The following is an 18,995-nucleotide window of genomic DNA, read 5'->3' on the forward strand; positions in this document are numbered from 1 at the left end:
TTTCAAAATCCCGAAATTTCGGCATCTATTTTTAGTTGTTAATTTCAAATTATTATAATTAATACTACTTCACTCCATATTTTCGGCATCACGAAATTTATATTTTCAAAGTTCCGAAATTTCGGGATTTAGTGTTATATGTAAATAAATATTTGAAAAGATTACATTAAAAACTTACATGAAATTTTCGGGATCCCGAATTTACTATTTTCATAGTCCCGGAATTTCGGGACTGAATTGTAGTTGTTTTTACGTTAAGCACCTTGTAAGATCGCTTTATAAACATTTTAAGCACGCCCCAGTACTTAACAGAGACACAAGCACTTATTTACTTAAACTTAAACCGGTTACCGGCTTTGAGAATCATTATTCGCAAAAAATGAATGACTTTTTATATTCAAACATATGTACATATGTATGTATGATACATACATATACAAATTTATACCTAGAAATATGTTTATACATGCTTGTTCTTGGTCGTTATTTGACAAATAAAAATATACTTATAATAGTTTCCACAGTTGTTTCTCAGGGTAAGTTATAAGTACTGTTGTTGTTGTTGTTGTTCGTTATACACACTTGTTGCTAACGGTTTTATTCTGTTGCTTTCTTATTTTAAAGTTCCAAATCAGACCAAATTCTTCTAATATTTACAAATATTGAAACTTTCTTACTTTGAGTATCGGAGTAGCCGGTCTCTCAAACGCGCTCTCACTCTCATACATACATTGAACTCTAAGACGGCAGCGAAAAATTTAAATATATGTATGTATATGTACATACATAAGTATGTAATATTCTAAAATATTATGGTTCAAACAAAAAAGGTTCGTAATGTTGTTTCCCTCATTGCTGATTCATTGCGCATGCGCGACTGTTGGCATTCATAATTTTATGCTTAACCGTCAATTGTTTGTATATTTAAATTGATTTTTATAGATACGCTGAGAATGCGGCTTTTTTGGAAGTTGAGGGTGTAAAAATAAATAAATATTGGTTGTAGAAAAAATAGATTTAGACAATTGAGTGTCAGTAGTCACTTTTACCTGCGGAAATCTATTAGCATTCAAAGTGGCCGTAAATTATTACTATTATTTTTTTATAAATTTAAATGTTTGGCGAATGTATTCGAATAATACAAGCGGCAACAGGATCATGGTTACGTTTCCACAGTTTTCCATATTTATGGAGGAGTCATTTTTTGTACTGAAAGTGAAGGGGTGGACGAATGCATGAAGTAATGATGTGACGTTGGTTGTAGTTAGTGGTTCTTAATTAGAAAATTAGATTTAGACTTATTTATCTTGGAAAATAAGCTGAAACCCGATTGAAAGTAGTTTTAAAAAACACTTGAAAATTTCCGGTTAAGACTCTCTGTTAGTGAACAATACGTTAGTGAAAAATATTTTCGAACATACCAGCTTCCTATCCATTAACTCCAATTCAGTCTGAGACCGATGGGGAACTACCAATTAATGTTTAAGACCGCAGAAGGTTTCCAATCAACCATAAATACCGATTAAAGGCATAGAGTATTCACAGAAAAACAAAGACCAATGTTTTCTACCTTAGATTGTGAGGAATATCAGTCAATGAACTTCAATTTTAGACACCACCGACTTGTCTTGACAACTTTCTACTTCGCTGGCTGACTTTGGTAATCGACCAACAATAAGAAATCGAAGGTTGAAATCACTACTGTACTTATTCTTAATATATTAAAATACTTTTAACAACATTCGTCCTTAGACATACGTTATTAAGTTTCCGAGTGTATTTCTGTTAGGAAAAATCTCTCAAAACTTCGGACAGCCATCTGGAGGCCGCTAAAGAGCTTGAGGATTCTCTCCATTAATCGAAGACATTTTTAGTAACAGCCACCTTTTAACATTTTGCCTTCGAGTGCAAAAGACATGAAAAAGCTTGTCAAAAGAGCTTGAAGATTTTCTCCTCTGTCGGACAACTGAAAAAGTTTAGTTCAGTCAAACTTATAATGACTGAACTACTTACTTTGGAGGTTTGAGAAGCGCTATGATGAGGAGAATTTATGGAAGTTCTCATTCGATAAAATATATATTTCTTCGGTCTATTTTTCGCGCGCTTCGTTCAACTTATACTATTCGCAACATCATCACCCATCTTGAGACCCAGCATTCATTATTGGATAATATTTGACTGAATGGACCATTTCCAGCACGCAGAACAGAAAATATGGTTATGTAGCTGAGTGTGTACACGAAGATCGTGGAGAGTCGGCGCCGTTCACAGCAACTTGGACGGACTTGGTGCATTTTACGTCGAGATCTTAAATTGAAAGCGTACAAAATATAGCTTGAACAAGAACTGAAGCCGCTCAATCTTCCCAAGTGACATCGATCGCCTTATATGCCCTTGAAAAGTTGCAAGAAGATCCGACGTTTATGAGCCAAATTTTGTTCAGCAATGAGGCCATTTCTGGTTCAATAGGTATGTAAACAAGCAAAATTGTCGCATTTGGGACGAAGAGCAACCTGAAAAGATTCAACAGCCGTCATTTTATTCAGAAAAAACAACGGCTTAGTGTGGTTTCTGGGCCGGTGGAATCATCGGTCCATATTTCTTCAAAAATGCTGCCGGTGAGTACGTAAACATCAATGGCGACCGTTATTGCGCCATGATAAATGACTATTTGATGCCGCAAATTGAAGCTCGGGATCTCCGCGACATTCGGTTTCAATAAGACGGCGCCACTTCCCACACAACGCATCCATCAATGGATTTATTGAGAGAACATTTCGGTGATCAGATAATTTCAGGTTTTGGGCCGGTAGACTGGCCACCAAGACTGTATGGTATCAAAGCGTTAGACTTTTTTCTGTGGGGATGGGTAAAGTCTAAAGTCTATGCGGACAATCCCGCTTCGATTCAGGCCTTGAAGCAAAACATCACGCGTGTTATTGGCCAGTTACCCGTCGAAACACTCGAACGAATCATCGAAAATTGGACTCAACGGGTGGTCCATTTGAAAAGCAACCAATTGACCATTTGAAAAGCAAAACATATGAAAGAGATAATCTTCAAGAAATAAATACCGAAGAATGTTCTCTCGAATGATAATAAACATTCCCATTAAATTTGAAGTTTCTGTGTTTTTTCTTTAAAAAAGGTAGGGAACCTCGAAATGGATTACACTTTGCAAGTCAGCGTGCGAGAAAGTAACTGCGCTAGTTCTCAGAGCTACAGCTCTCCAGTTTAAATGCTTGTAGTTTATTACATTCCACCATAGTTTAACTCTCTTAAATTAATTTAAATCGAAAATAAAAATACTTTCCCAACATTTTTTACACTAGTAACCAAAACATTTCACTTTATAGGCGCGGTCAAAGTTGCGAAGATGCTTGAAAAAACTTTAAGTAACTGTAAAAAAAAAGTTCTACACTATCAAACTTGCGCAAGTAAACTTAAAAGTTTCAAGTGTGTTGTTGTAACAGTTTGCTGTAAAATAAATCGGCTAAGAGACCAGCTGCTGCTAATGACGTTTTCAACATTGCCAACTTTATCGACGGTTGGGAAATGTAAACAATAAATCTTGTCGCAACGGAAGCCACTAACAGTAGCTTAAGCATTAAGCATTAGTTTCACAAGCGAGGGAAGCAAATAAAGGAAATAAAAGAGTAGGAAAACAGAAATTTAGAAAATAAAAAATTAAAATGTTGTTGCATTAATGTTGGAGGAAATTAGTAAATTGGTTAAACTGACTAATGATGCTGTTAAATATTACATGTGACTGAGAGCCAATGCAGGCAACTTTAAGACACATAGTATGTATGTATGTATGTATGTATGTCAGCGCTCCGCTGTAAAAATGTAGTAACCGTTAATTGTTCGTCGCTTTTGACAAAACACTTAATTTAAATATGTTTGTATGTGAGAATTTTGTTGCCTTTTTTTAAATTAATCAAATCAAGTGTTTAACCTCAAGTGCTGGGAACTTATTTTAAGTAAAAAAATTGTCTAAAGAAAGTATCTTACATAACTTGCTTACGTAACCAAAACTTAAATATGGAACCGCCCACCGGCAGAGCAACCAATAATACCAACCAGAGCCCACTGTACCTCCCCTAACCGAAAAACAGAAAAAATCTCAGAAAAAAACCGGAGGGTATCAAAAACATGGCCCCTGGTACTCAGCTCTCTTAAATTATCGCCTCTAAGCACGGAAAACATAGCCAAATATCAGGTTTTCGGTACCCTCAAAAAACGTAGAGGCGATAATTTAAGAGAGATGGTTGGAGATTGACGTCAGTCTGTCGAGTTTAATGTTAAACTACATTCTCGACAATCCGGCGGATTACCATCCGGAGTTTGACTCGTCGGAAATCCTTTGTGGCAACTGAGTCAGCAGACCAGGCCTTCTTGAATTTCTGACAGGTAGTCTTGCTAAAATGAACGACTCCTTGGAAGACTTCAAACTGAAGCTCATATTTTAATATGAAAGAATATGGAAGTCCGGAGTTTGACTCGTCGGAAATCCTTAGGGGCAACTGAGTCAGCAGACCAAGCCTTCTTGAATTTCTGACAGGTAGTCTTGCTAAAATGAACGAATCCTTGGAAGACTTCAAACTGTAGCTCTTATATTAATATGAAAGAATATGGAAGTCTGGAGTTTGACTCGTCGGAAATCCTTAGGGGCAACTGAGTCAGCAGACCAAGCCTTCTTGAATTTCCGACAGATAGTCTTGCTAAAATGAACGACTCCTTTGAAGACTTCAAACTGAAGCTCATATTTTAATATGAAAGAATATGGAAGTCCGGAGTTTGACTCGTCGGAAATCCTTAGGGGCAACTGAGTCAGCAGACCAGGCCTTCTTGAATTTCTGACAGGTAGTCTTGCTAAAATGAACGACTCCTTTGAAGACTTCAAACTGAAGCTCATATTTTAATATGAAAGAATATGGAAAGTGCTAAGAGGTTACACTTTTATTTCCTACTTTTTACATATCTTAGAGTTTATATCCAACTTCTAATGCTTTTGTATTCGTCTCAGCTTTTGTAGTCAGTAATCAGCTATGCCTACTTGAAAGCTGGTACTTCTGCATTTATCTCAGCTCACTTAGTCCTGGTCTACATATTTTAGTCTGAGTATCCAGCAGTGTCTCCACTTATCCTGGTCTAGGTATTTTTGTCAGAGTATCCAGCAGTGTCACCACTAAAACAGCTGTTTTTCAAAATCAGCTTTAATATGGATCTCTACAATACTTTTACGTAATGGCATTCAGCTCAAGCTTCACGCTCTTTTTTGTTTTTTTCGAAGATCTACTCAACACCTACTAACAAGTGTTCAATGGCTGTTTAATGCGACACTCAACTGCTAACTGTCAGCTGTCATGTGGACAAGCTTATGTCACACACGTGTCGCAGCAGACATTTTTACGCCATGATATTTACAAACGAAAGTAAATTTGAAGACAATCATTCCGGCAATAAATTTAAGTATCTACAGACTCGTGTTTATAAAGTAACGGTACATTGTTGCAATTGGAAGCGGGTTTATGTAAAAGTTGTTGCAACAATTTGTTTTTATACTTTAGCAACATGTTGCTACAGAGTATACTGGTTTTGTTCACTTAACGGTTGCACGAATCACCTAAAACTAAGCGAGATAGATATAGGCTTATGTAAATATAAATGATGAAGATGACGAGCAAAGTTGAAATCCGGATTGTCTGCCTGTCCATCCATCCGCCCGTCCATGCAAGCTGTCACTTGAGTAAAAGTTAAGATATCTTAATGAAATTGGTACACGTGTTTCTTGGCACAAAAAAAATTAGGAGTTCCTAGATGGGCGTAATCGGACTACGACCACGCCCCCAAAACGTCATTAAAGGAAACCTATAAAGCGCCATAACTAAGCACTAAAATAAGATATTGAGGTATTATTTGGCACAGAGGATTGCAGTAGCAAGGGCCACCTGTGGGCTAAAATTTTTTAAAAAGTGGGCATGGCTCCCCTTCTAATAGGTTTAATATTCATATCATCGAGATCACAAATTCCCATAAAACTACTCTCATAACAACTCAATTCACTAACCCTTTTTTACATTTTGTGGGCTCATTAATCTCTTTGTTTATATTTTATGAGGTCAATGAACCTATTGTTTACATTTGCCGAGGTCAATGACCCTTTTGTTTACTTTTAGCTAAGTCAACAATCTTTGTTTACATTTAGCCAAGTCAACAACCTTTCTTTACATTTTAGGACATTGATCCTTCTGTTTACATTTTGTACGGTCAAAGACCTCTTTGCTTACATTTTGTGAGGTCAATGAACCTTTTGTTTACATCTGTCGAGGTCAATGACCCCTTTGTTTACATTTTATGAGGTTAAAGAACTTTTTGCTTAGATCTGTAGAGGTCAATCGTCGCACCGTATTTGAAGCAGAGTTGCCATTTATCGTGCGCATGGTTTTCGTGCGTTCCAAGCGTTCGAGGAAGCATATGCCACCGAGCATTGTCGCTATGTCTGCAGGATCATCAAGATAATTGGAGTACATGTGTGGCGAATAAAGATAATCGGCACTGCGTTTAGTCGTAATTTACCAACAGAACGCGGTTTGCCGAGTATCAACATGAAGTTTTTCAAATGCGAGTGCTTGAAATGTTGACTCTGGTCATGTGGCCTTAGAAGAGTTGCCTATTATCACTTCGATACAGATTATAATGGATCTCTATGTCTGAAACCGTCCTGTCATCTTTGGTATTTAGGAAAGAAGTAAGATCACTGGGAATGCCAGTCAAATTGCCTCGATTATGTATTAGATAATCGTAGATGGCAAACTATGATGTCTCGGGTCAACTCAACTAAGATGTTATTGGGTAATCTGAAAAAGACCATAGTAATAACATGATCACATAAATTTGCACCAACCGCCAAGCCGCGCACCACCGGAATGCGCAACTCGTTGATATGTTTGTGCCAAAGCCGGATAAGCGCAACAGCTTCGGCGAATCTATAGTACCAGCTGAAAGCACTACCCCGCACACTATGTACAAGTTTTCCTAACAAACCTTTTGTCATAACGAACAAACTCTTGAATTGGCAATAGAAGTAAAATTTCATACAAATTTCCTTCCAAAACTCGAATTCTGTCTAAGTTTTTTGTGGACTATGTTGATTCGAGTTAGAGCAGGTCAATTGTATATATGTATAATTGCTTGGATTCCGATTCTCTGGTTGACGGCTTGCACTTTAAGGTCTTTTCCTGGCTTTAATTTCTGCAAGTTGCAAGAATATGAAATGTTCGGTTACACCCGAACTTAGCCATTCCTTGCAATTGTTTGCATTTGATTTTGTCACTTTTACTCGAAGTCTCGCTGGTCGACAGTTCGGCTTGTCTTCGCTGGCGTAAAACCGGCTTTTGCATTTTACACAAACCCAATCAATTTATTTTCGAATTTATTTGCCGTTTATCGCAAGTGTTTTGCCTTGTTTTTTGCAGCCTGTGCGTTTTTTCTCTATTTTCTTTTTTGTCTTCACTAGGCGAGCCGGTTAGCTTAGCTGTTTGCATGCTGTTAGCTGTCAGCTTCACTTTAGTCGTCTTAGACAGTTGCTGGCTGCAGGAAAAAGTAAAATTTTCTATAGAAAGTTGTTTAGCAGCTTTTCTTACAACGGATTGTACTTATTTTTAGGCAAACTTTTCGACGTTTTGCACAATTTTGGCACACATTTTGGGGATGTAAGTGAGCGTGAACGCTGTTGTATGACGACAAATGGTATTTTTACTACATATTGGGATTTAGGCGCGCACTTTTTCGGGCGAAAATTGTATGGAACTCTGATTTATATTGTAAGTCGCCGCTAGGTGTCCCTGGATTTCTAATATTTATTTTTAACCCACATTTTTTAAATGAGCTATACAATCGAAGGTTTCAAGTTACCTTAGCTACAAGCCTTCCGTCCTAATGAGGAAGTTTTTGTTGTTGGTGTAGCGAAATTTTTCAAAAAATTCTGAGGAATACCGCCGAGTCGACCGAGTTCTAAAAGAAGGTCGTATGTAGACTTTAGTCGACTCGACGGCATTGCTTAGAATTATTTGAAATACAACAGAAACTTCCTTATTAGAACTGCAGGCTTTGTAACCAACGTAATTTAAATCCTTTGATTGTATAGCACCGTTCCCCCTGCGAGTACGGGGGGACCCCTCCGGGTTCGAGGGGAAACCGAATATACACGCGGTAAGGCATGCCTGTCGTAAGAGGCGACTAAGATCCTGGCCACCAGTCCAGGGCTGTATGGACGCTCAACTGGTCGTAGCTTCGGTTACGAGGTCTGACCGGAGACTTAATTCTGGTACCACGGGGAACAGTAGCCCTTGGAGATAACTCCAATCTGTTCATTGGGTTTGGCCCTTTGTGGAGATTCGTGGTGGTTGTGGTTAAAACCCAAATCGCGGGAAGAACTGACTTTGTCAGTCGAATGTGGAGTTGCATTACAACCGGGTGCCGGACCCGAAGTACGGCAGAGGTTTTAGATGGGCCTCGAGCCCTACCAAGGTGGTTAGTGTGTCCATGCCACACTGCCAATTGGTACTGAAAACGCTTAGCATTCTCAGGGCGCTGATCAACGCATTATTTTGTTTGTGCGCCGTGGAGTAAGGCTGTCGTCAGCAAGTACCCACGTTAAACACACCGGATGTTGTATAGCACCGTGTCCGTTAAGTTAACTTGGACCCGACTGTCGTAGAAACAGCCAAAGAAAGCACCATTTATCGTCTCTCCGACTTCTCCAGTTCACTCTAGGGTTATACAGATTGGATAAACAAAAGACAGTCCAAGTCTCTGGGGTGAATAAAGAGCCGCCTTTAGAGTAAATGTCTAATATTATGACTTTTTATCTACAAATAACCTAAATAACAAGGATCCCCACATAAGTAATACCGAGTTGAAAATAGTGTAGATCACGCTGATGATGGAATATGACATAATTATAAAATCGAATGCAAAAAGCTTTTGAGAAACTGTTAGAAAGTCCTCATCGGTTTGACATTAAGTGCTGTTGATGAGGTTAACTATTTTCTAAGCTTCAATCATGGAATTTACAATAACTAGAAGGAGAAGTACGGAACAATGATTTTATTGTTTGGAAGTAGGGTAGTAGGAGTGGAAATGGCTGAAGGAAAAGTTAGAAATCTCCGAATAATATCACAAACATGGTTATTAGCTCAGAGCCTTTACTGCGCAAGACATACTCTCAGATTACTTTTAGCTTAGAAAAGTAGTATTTATGAAATTTTGTCTACAGTCCCACTTGCGTACGAATTTGCATTAACATGACTCCGATACATGCGGATAATCTTTGAACTAACTTCACTTTCCCTTTCATGAAAGTGCTTGTGCAATGCAACTGCCGGTATCCCGCAGCGTACCGTCTTTTATTCGGCTTGTCATCCATCCTCACCATTTGACACATCATGGAAATTTTATTTATTATTAGTAGTTTTGCTATACCGCTTTAGCAGATATTGCTTGTTGGCATTAGTCATGGATGACGGCCAATTTCTTCGCACACACTTAAAATCCAATGAATGCCTTTCATTTATTAGGATGAAAATAAAAGTTGCTCATAAAAACTAATCGCTAATTGATGTCTTTGAACTCTAAATAGTAAAGAAAGTATTTTCTATCTCTATAGTCTGCGTAGCTGAGCGATAATTAGCGATGATTAGCGACTGGAATCTTTCGTCTCAGTTGATTGCAATTAAGACTGAGTATTTCGCCAGAGATGCGTGATAAATATTCTTCTAAAATTTAAAAAATTAGCCAGATTCACATAAAACACAACCTCACATTCTGCTATTTCTGTAGCCATCGCTATAGACCCACTAACCTCTGCATTGATTAACCAGCCATTACTTTAAACTCAGTGATATGACAAACAAAATTTCTACTAGAAACTAAAATTGACCAGATTCACTTGAAAACTTGCTATTGCCCAACCCAGGTTACTGTATAGGTTACAGGAACTCCGTGGATAGGGAAGGAGGGAGTACCTACAAGTAAGTCTTACTACTAAGGATCGACTGGTGCTCTACAGGAACTCCGTGGATAGGGAAGGAGGGAGTACATAAGTCTTTATTCTAAGGAAAGTTAGGTAATAACCGACTCGCATCCAAAATCCTCACCATGCATTCAAGGCAACTCAGACATTGTTATATACTATATATGTGTTAACACACATACGTTTTGAACAAGACTCATTAAAGTATATATGTATATAAATAGAAGTTGTTGAGCTGGTGATTTAGCCATGTCCGTCTGTCTGTATATATACGAACTAGTCTCTCAGTTTTTAAGATATAGTTTTGAAATTTTGCAAACGTCATTTTCTCTTCAAGAAGCTTCTCATTTGTCGAACTGCTGATTACGGACCACTATAACATATAGCTGCCATTTCGGAATCAAGTTCTTATATAGAAAACTTTCATTTGAGATCTTCACCAAATTTGGTATAGATTATTTTCTAAAGCAACAATGTAATCTCCGAAGAAATGGGTCAGATCGACTATAGAACACATAATTACTAAAAGAAATGCACCTGTGAAGGGTATATTAGCTTCGGTGCGGCCGAAGTTAAAGTTTTTCTTGTTTTCAAGTAAGGTAGGATGTGAGCAGTTGGATGAAGTTCCGGTGATACTTATAGTCTAACTTCTTGTTTCGTCGATTTTTTCTCAAATTTGTAGATTATTTAAAGACCAATGGATAACTTTTAATTTTTGATCGAAATGCTTATTGACTCTGATATCCGGAGCACCAATATCAAATCCATAGATATTACTTGTGTATAGGTTTTCTTGACGTCTAAACGGCAATAGACCGGAGCAACATCCCTTGGTATGCAAAAGAGAGTTCCATTGTTTTGGAAACATCAAATTGAGAATGTCCAGCTCCGAAAAAGAGTTAAACAACTAAACTTCAAGTGAAACAACTAAATCTCAAAGTGAATATTACACAGTTTTGACTTAATGAAGACACTTTTGATAAAGCAACACCGCAACAAATGTCGCAGCGCTACTTTTTCTATATTTTTTTCAACGCAGAATTTATTTCACGCTCCTCTTTTTAGTGTTTAATAAATCTTTTTTATATTTTGAAAATTTCAATTTTAATAATTCTTCTTTCCCCCTTTTGAGCTTATAATTTATTAGCTATTACAGTTGTTGCCTACTGCCAACTGCTGTGCGTGCGCTCGCCGCCTCCTGGATGGGTTGCATGTGGGCGCCAAACTGTATATTTATAAATAGCATTAGCAACAACAGCAACTGCAATGAAGTCATAGAGCGCACAAATTTAAAGTTTGTGGGTGTGAAATATATGGAAATGGTCTTGCTGCTTTTGTTAGAAGAACAAAATCGTGCAACAACAATTGCAAGTGGAGCAAGAGAAATTGTATATAGCGTGGAGCAAAAGCTGTTGCAATTCTTTTTTGGTTGCTTAGCAGTTTTGAACATAATTTTTAATTTTTATTTTTTCTGTATGCATCTTCCTACTTCCATTTGTATGTGTTTATGTGTGCCTGTGTGTTCCATTTTAACAAGCAAAACTTGTCCGATAAATGGCTTGCGGCTGCCCTAACTATGCTTGCACAAATGTCAAGCATATGTTGCTTCCTCTCGTGTTTTCTTCGCGCTTGAATATTATGAATTTATTGCTGCTGCTTTACTTTACAGCAACAAGTGACCCAATTAATTGTGAAACATTTGCATTTAAACATTTTACTTTGTTCAAATTCTGAGTGTAACAAATGTGAAACGAAATGCATGTGACTGCAAAGTGACAGGCGAAATTAAACAATTAACCAGAAGTGTGAACGGGGTCTAATCAAAGTGTACAATGTCATATAAGTAAGAACAAAGAAAAAAGCAAGCAGAACCTTCGGAAGTCATCCAAGCAGTCATGAAGCAGGAGCAACTTATAATTATACGTAACGACACCCCAGACCATTACAGAACCTCCTACAAAGTTATGCCTCATTCTTTGGTCATGTTTTTTCCGGTATTCTGTCTTCTTTTCCCCGAAAGCAAGGAAATTGGGTGCCACATGAATTCAATCCAAGAAAATAGATCTCGGTTTTGCATCCTATTGTGACTGATGATGAAAAATGAATTCATCACGACAGTCCTGACCGCAAAAATCAGATCTGGAACCAGCCAACCAGCCAAATCAACAGTAAAGGCGACGCCTAAGGAATGCGCTATACTTGGTGGGATTAGAAAGGCTTACTGAACTATGAGCTTATAAAACCGACAACAAGTCATCAAACAGTATCGAACAATTGCCGAGAAACACCCGGAACTAAAAACTATTTAGGAAAACAGCGGCTGAGAAATTTTGCCTTACCCACCTTATAGTATGACCTAGACCATACTCCTTCCGACTACCATTTGTTTCGGTCGACGAAGAACGCCGTCAACGAAATACGATCGACATCAGAACAAGGTATTCAAAATATCCTTGATTCATTCTTGGCTGCCAAGAGAGCGCAGTTCTATTTCAATAATATCCGCAAGTTTACAAGTCCAAAACCTCGGCTTTTACTAAAGAGTTTCAAAAGTTGTCTAATTAAAAATCATCAAACTGAGCACAAATAGTTATATCCTTTTCAGATTACAAGTCGTCAAAAGAATATACTAATTCAATATGAAGAACACCTCAGACCATTTTATTAGGTGTTTCTGTTCTTCAACAACTGAAACTGCGAGTATTTTGTTATTTTTTTTACAAATCCAAATGTAAAAACTTTTGAAGTTTTCGGACCTTCTAAAGTTCGAATTAGAATTTTTTGGAATAACTACAGGCAGTCGCCGGCAATTAAGAAGTAAAGTCCTCACTCAACGAACAAAGACCAAACTCTATAAGTCACTCATCATCACCGTTCTGCTGGACTATGAGAACATCTGACGAGTAGGCGTTATGAGTTTTCGAAAGAAGGGTTCTGCGGAAGATTTGTGGTTCTCTGCGCATTGGCAACGGCGAATACCGCAGTCTATGTAACGATGAGCTGTACGAGATATACGAAGACATTGACATAGTTGAGAGAATTAAGAGACTGGCTAGGTCACATCGTCCAAATGGATGAAAACACTCCAACTCTGAGAGATCCGCCGGGGGAAGACCTCTACTCCGTTGGAAAGACCAGCTGGAGAAGAAGCTAAGTAAACTTGGAATCTCTAATTGGCGTCAAACGCCGAAAAGGAAGAACGACTAGCGCGCTGTTGTAAACTCAGCTATAATTAAGTAAGCGGTGTCTACTCCAATAAAGAAGAAGAAGAAGATGTGAAAAAGTTAGGTTAGAAGCTGTTTGAAAATTTTAACGCTAGAGATAAGATGTGACCATGAGATTCCACGAAAAGCTTATGAGATCCGCCTCAAATAAATAATATCGAAGTATAGTATATATGTAAGTATATAAATATGAATATTATTTCGACCGAGTTCTTAGCAGACCTTGACTTACACATATAGAGGAATATTTTCAAACTCAAAAGCTATTTTCCGCTGACTGATAGTTTAGTACACAACAAAAACTCTACTAAAGGACCAAGCGAACTTATTGCAGTCTGAAACCAACTTTTTTGAGATTATATCTGGACTATTAGCTTTTTGCACGAAATGTTGTGCTCTCAATTGCATTTTAACACAATTCCAAGTCGCAATGCGGTCATCAAGCTAAGCTTTGTGTAACTTTGTAAGGCTTCATGTACCAAACAGCGACATCAAACTGTGTGAACCCGTCGTTGCCATAATTTATTTATTACGACTGCAAACATTACAATTAACAATAGGCTTTGAGACAACTAAGTGAACTGAGTGAATGCTCGAGCCAATGACGCAAGACCGCGACTGAGCGCCAGAAAAAAACAAAGACTGCTATGAGACAAGGCAACGGAAACTGGTACGGGTCGGTAGAGCGTTGTCGAGCAAAAAATATCGCAAATGCAGCAAAAACAAAAATAGCGAAAAAATATTGTTCAACATAAATAATGACAAATGACATGAAAATTGAAATAAATACAACAACAACTGAAGGAATATCAAAAATGTATGTATGTGGCAAACAGGACAGCTAACAAAAACGCACGCACCGCCACTGACACCACTCGCGACGGCGCTTATTGACTTAATTTTCGCATGAAATCATCACGTACAACAACAACAACAATAAAAACACATTATTTAGTGCATGGGCGTGGTATAGTTTGTAACTTTATTATAATGTTGTTGCTGTTGTTGCTGATGAAATTGCGTTATTGCATGTGTGGTGACGACTCTTCCACAACTCCTCGAATTGTCGATTTGTCATTAGACGAGCGCACGCACGCAACTTTTCAGTGCTCTGCTTGGAAACTATTTACAATGCGTAAATAAGTTTAATAGCAGCAACAACAACAAGCACGAAAAATTAGCACAACAACATTACTACGTGTTAGAATTTGGCAAATGTGAGTGTGAGTATTTGCGTTGCTAGGAGACAAGCAGTGATAAAAGTGGCTGAAACACGCAAAGAATTGGGTTAAGAGTTTTTGGGGACAAACAAAGTACAAGCACGGACAAAAACTTGCTGCTCTCATACCAGCGTCTTCTGTGCTAGGGAGGCAGTTCTTTGCTCTGGTTCAACCAGACTATACTAAGTAAGTCTAAATGTGTTAGATCTCCGAAGTAACAGCCCATGACCGGATAAAATCCGGGTCAATTTCAGTAACGTAGAATCCTTAACTAAGACAACTAAGACAAGCACTGTCCGGATGGATGAAAACACTCCAGCTCTGAAAGTATTCGACGCAGTACCCGCCGGGGGAAGCAGAGGAAGAGGAGAAGGACCTGACTTCGCTTGGAATATCCAATTGGCGCCACGTAGCGAAAAGAAGGAACGACTGGCGCGCTGTTGTTAACTCGGCTATAATCGCGTAAGCGGTGTCTACGCCAATTAAGAAGAAGAAGACAAGCACTGACCGCCATTCACAGTGGAACCATTAATACCTTCATCCTCTCCGACCCTCTCAGTGAATGGCGTACTTGGAGTCAAACCACCACCCATTGTAGACGAAGAGCTCGAGTTGCCGCGGGAAACAAGACTGGCCCTTGCGCAGCTTCGTTCTGAATTCTGTAGAAGGTAAACTCCTACTTATCCCGAATAGACGCTGACATATCAAACATATGTCCAACTTGCAATTAGTCCCCGCATGACACTAGCCACCTCTTTGCATGCCCTGCTAATCCTATACATGTGACACCTTCTCCTTTTGGTCCGACCCCGTCGAAACAGCACGTTTCCCGGGCCTACCGGTGATGACGTCGTTCCAACACCCAACAACCGTTACAAAAATCCCTACAACTCCTAATATAAATTGTACCGACCTTGTGTTGAGCTAAGCTATCACTATTGACCCAGAAGAAGGTTTACAAATAATCTGCTTTCTCTTCAAATAATATTTGTGAAGTGAGAATTTCGCAAAGCAACTGATTTCAGAAGTTCTGAGATTATTAAGTAATAAATGTATATCCGATGGTTTAGTTATCCTTCCAGTAATCGCTAGACCAAAGCTTCGTAATACCTATAGCCGATTACGATTAATCCTAAGTGCATAACATTTTAAAGATATATGAGACCATGGTCACAGCTCAAATTCCATCAAATTCAGTACTATAATTTTAGAAAAAGCAGAGCTTGGTGGACCTTAAGCTTAATTCCTTAAATATATGGTATATGCTCCCCTTTTCTGTGCCGAATTATAGATATGTCTTATTTTAAAATATTTCTTCACTTTATGTTTTATTTATATTCCCACACTGTCCTTTTGAAGAGCGGATTTTATTCAACCAAAATACGTTAAATTTTCCAAATGATTTTGATACGGATTCCTAAGGAAACTTAATTCCATTCGCTTGTCTACAGCTTAATAAAAGCTCCCAACAGAGTGGACTCCAAGAAGAAACAAATCAGGTTACAAAACGGCCTGCTGATGATTATTTGGAACCAAACTTTGTCGATCTGTTCGGTATTGTCGAAAATCATTGTAAAATGTTACAAAGAAACGTATGAGATTTTCGACAGCGCCTTGGAATGTCTCTTCTTGTCTATATGATCTAAGAATACAAATCTGGTTTCCGTAACAAAGCAAAAAGGTTAAAGAAGAGCTGTCGAAAATACTTCCGCGCAGTCAAAGACGTCCTTTATATTGAGTTTGTACCATGATTCAGACGTTTTAGGATAGAAGCCATTTAGATTTATATCTGTCAGAAAAAGCGTCTTAACCATTATTTCGAAGTAGGTTTAAGACGTGGAGAACTCTATAGATCGGATATCTGTAACACAACAAACCAAGAAGAAAAGAAAGCTGGGAATACTTGTATGTCAAACCGATTTTAAAACTGCAAACTCTTAGCAGAAGAAAGGAAAGCTGGGAAATATATACAGTGATTTTATAATTCTAAACTCTTAGATAAACGGTTGCATTGGATCTTTGTGATGAAGTGGTCCCTATTTGTACTCCTCCATCATTAAGCTTTGAGCTGTTTCTTGAACTAGAGCACCCATATTACCCTTTGGAGCTAAAGAGGAAGGATGACAAAGAATTCACCTTCAAAAGTTAACCACACATGATCCGAGGTGAGTACACAATTCAACTCACTTCTTTATAGCTGAATAAAAACACTTACCAAACCATGAGTTAATTTCACCAATAACCGAAAGTAAATTAAGACACTTACCTGAAAAGAAGAAAAAAAATGTGGGATTAGTAAGAAATTTAAATACAAGTCGTTTAAAAAACACTTAATAAATAATTTATGACAATGATAAGCATAAATGGAACTTCAAGGCGATAAACTTAAGACGTTTACAAAGTTTAAACTACATAATAGATTTTCGGCTGCATACGAAACAATTTTCGAAGCGTCTAACCAAGCTTGACTTAAAGAAATCTCTTACTCTACGAGTATAAGCCCATTATGAACTCAAACGCTATGCGACCGAATGGATTACGTTCAACCGCCAGTTGGGCTCTTGGCTTGAGGTTGTTGATTTCTGATTCAATTATGTTAATTTAATTCAATAACTTATGCGTCGATGCGAGAGAGTAGAAACTAACAGGAAACTGACAATGCGAATGCATAACATAACAGTAAAAACAAATAGCAATAGGAAGAGAGAAAATTATAAAGAATTGAAAGCAATCGTTGTAGCACAAAGCTAGAGTTGACTAAAGATGGCTCTAAGCTGCAAACAAAGGCACATAAAGACGGAAGGGCCCCCAATACGATGCAATGCAGCTTAAACACGCGCATGATGCATTTATTATTATTTACACGCACTCGCTCAGCTCGCAGTGTGTCAGTCAGCCTCACACGCATACAATCAGTCGCATAACTTACAGCCAACCAATCTGTCGCAGTGTTGCAATGCTTGAAGCTGAGTTATCTGCTGGGCCACACAGCTTAATTTTGTAGGCATATTTTGATGCGGTAGGTCCACGCCAGCAAAAGACAAACAGCTGACAATTTGACGCAAGCAGTTGACAGCAGCTTGACAGAATGGCGGCAGCCCACGGCATGTTACTTTGATTGCTGTATTGTTTAAGTTTAAGTTATGCCTGCTTTTAGAGCTTCATTTTACATTTGCATTCATTATGCGTTTATTGTTGTCAAAAATATGAAAAAAAAAATATTGCATAAATTTTATATGTGACACATTGTCATAATTTTGCGACGGTAACGTCGCACAACAGAAAGAGCGACTGGTGATTTGTGAGCGTTTATGATGAGCAAATTTATGTGCAGCTGACTATGAGCTTGGCTTGGAGTTGGCGCTCATTTCCGCCAAAGGAAATCCGTTTATTCTTACGCCAGAAATGGAGGACAATTAATTGTGAGTCATTTTAAATGTCAAAAAACTGCACAGCAAGCGATTAAGCTAATAGTAGGGCTGAGCGAATTGAGAAGTCGACGAAAACAGAAATTCTTCTTTATTGGCGTAGACACCGTTTACACGGTTATAGCTGAGCCCATCGTTCTTTCTCCTCGCTTCTAAGCGCAAATTAGAGATTCCAAGTGTAGCCAGGGCCTTTCCAACGGAGTGGAGGTCTTCCTCTTCCTATGCTTCCTCCGACGGGTACTGTGTCGAATACTTTCAGAGTTGGAGTGTTTTCGTCCATTCGGACAACATGACCTAGCCAGCGTAGCCGCTGTCTTTTAATTCGCTGAACTATGTGTCGTCGTATGTATGTCGTTCAAATAACTCTGCTGTCTCTTAATTCACTGAACTATTTCAATGTCGTCGAATAACTCTTAGCTGTACGCGTTCACCGAATACGATATTCGCCTTTGTCAATTGACAACGGACTATAAATCTTCCGCAGAACCTTTATCTCGAAAACTCGCAACGTCGACCCATCAGATAATGTCATCGTCCATGCCTCTGCACCATATAGCAGGACGGAATTATGAGTGACTGATAGAGTTTGGTTTTTGTTCGTCGAGAGGGACTATACTTCTCAAATGTCTACTCAGTCCTAAGTAGCAGCTGTGGGCAAGAGCTATTCTGCGTCGGATTTCGAGGCTGACTTTGTTGTTGGTGTTAATGCTGGTTCCAAGATAGACGAAATTATTTACGATTTCGAAGTTATGATTGTCAACAGTGACGTGAGAGCCAAGTCGCGAGTGTCACGACTGTTTGTTTGATGACAGGAGATATTTTCGTCTTGTCCTCATTCACTATCAGACCCATTTACTTCTCTTACGTTTGATAGGTTTCAAAGCTAAGACGGTTCTATACATCGCCAGTCAGAAACTGTAAAAATATTTCATAAGTAAAGGTCTTCTCTCCTTCGGGGAGTATCGTGGTGGCTGTGGTTCAAACCCAAATGCGAGGAAAGCTGATCTTGTGCCGATGCTGTGTGGAGTCTCATAGCGGCCAAGTGCCGGACCCAGAGTTTGGCAGAGGTTTTATATGAGCCGCG

Source organism: Bactrocera neohumeralis, chromosome 5 (assembly GCF_024586455.1).
Source record: "Bactrocera neohumeralis isolate Rockhampton chromosome 5, APGP_CSIRO_Bneo_wtdbg2-racon-allhic-juicebox.fasta_v2, whole genome shotgun sequence".
Lineage (NCBI taxonomy): Eukaryota > Metazoa > Arthropoda > Insecta > Diptera > Tephritidae > Bactrocera > Bactrocera neohumeralis.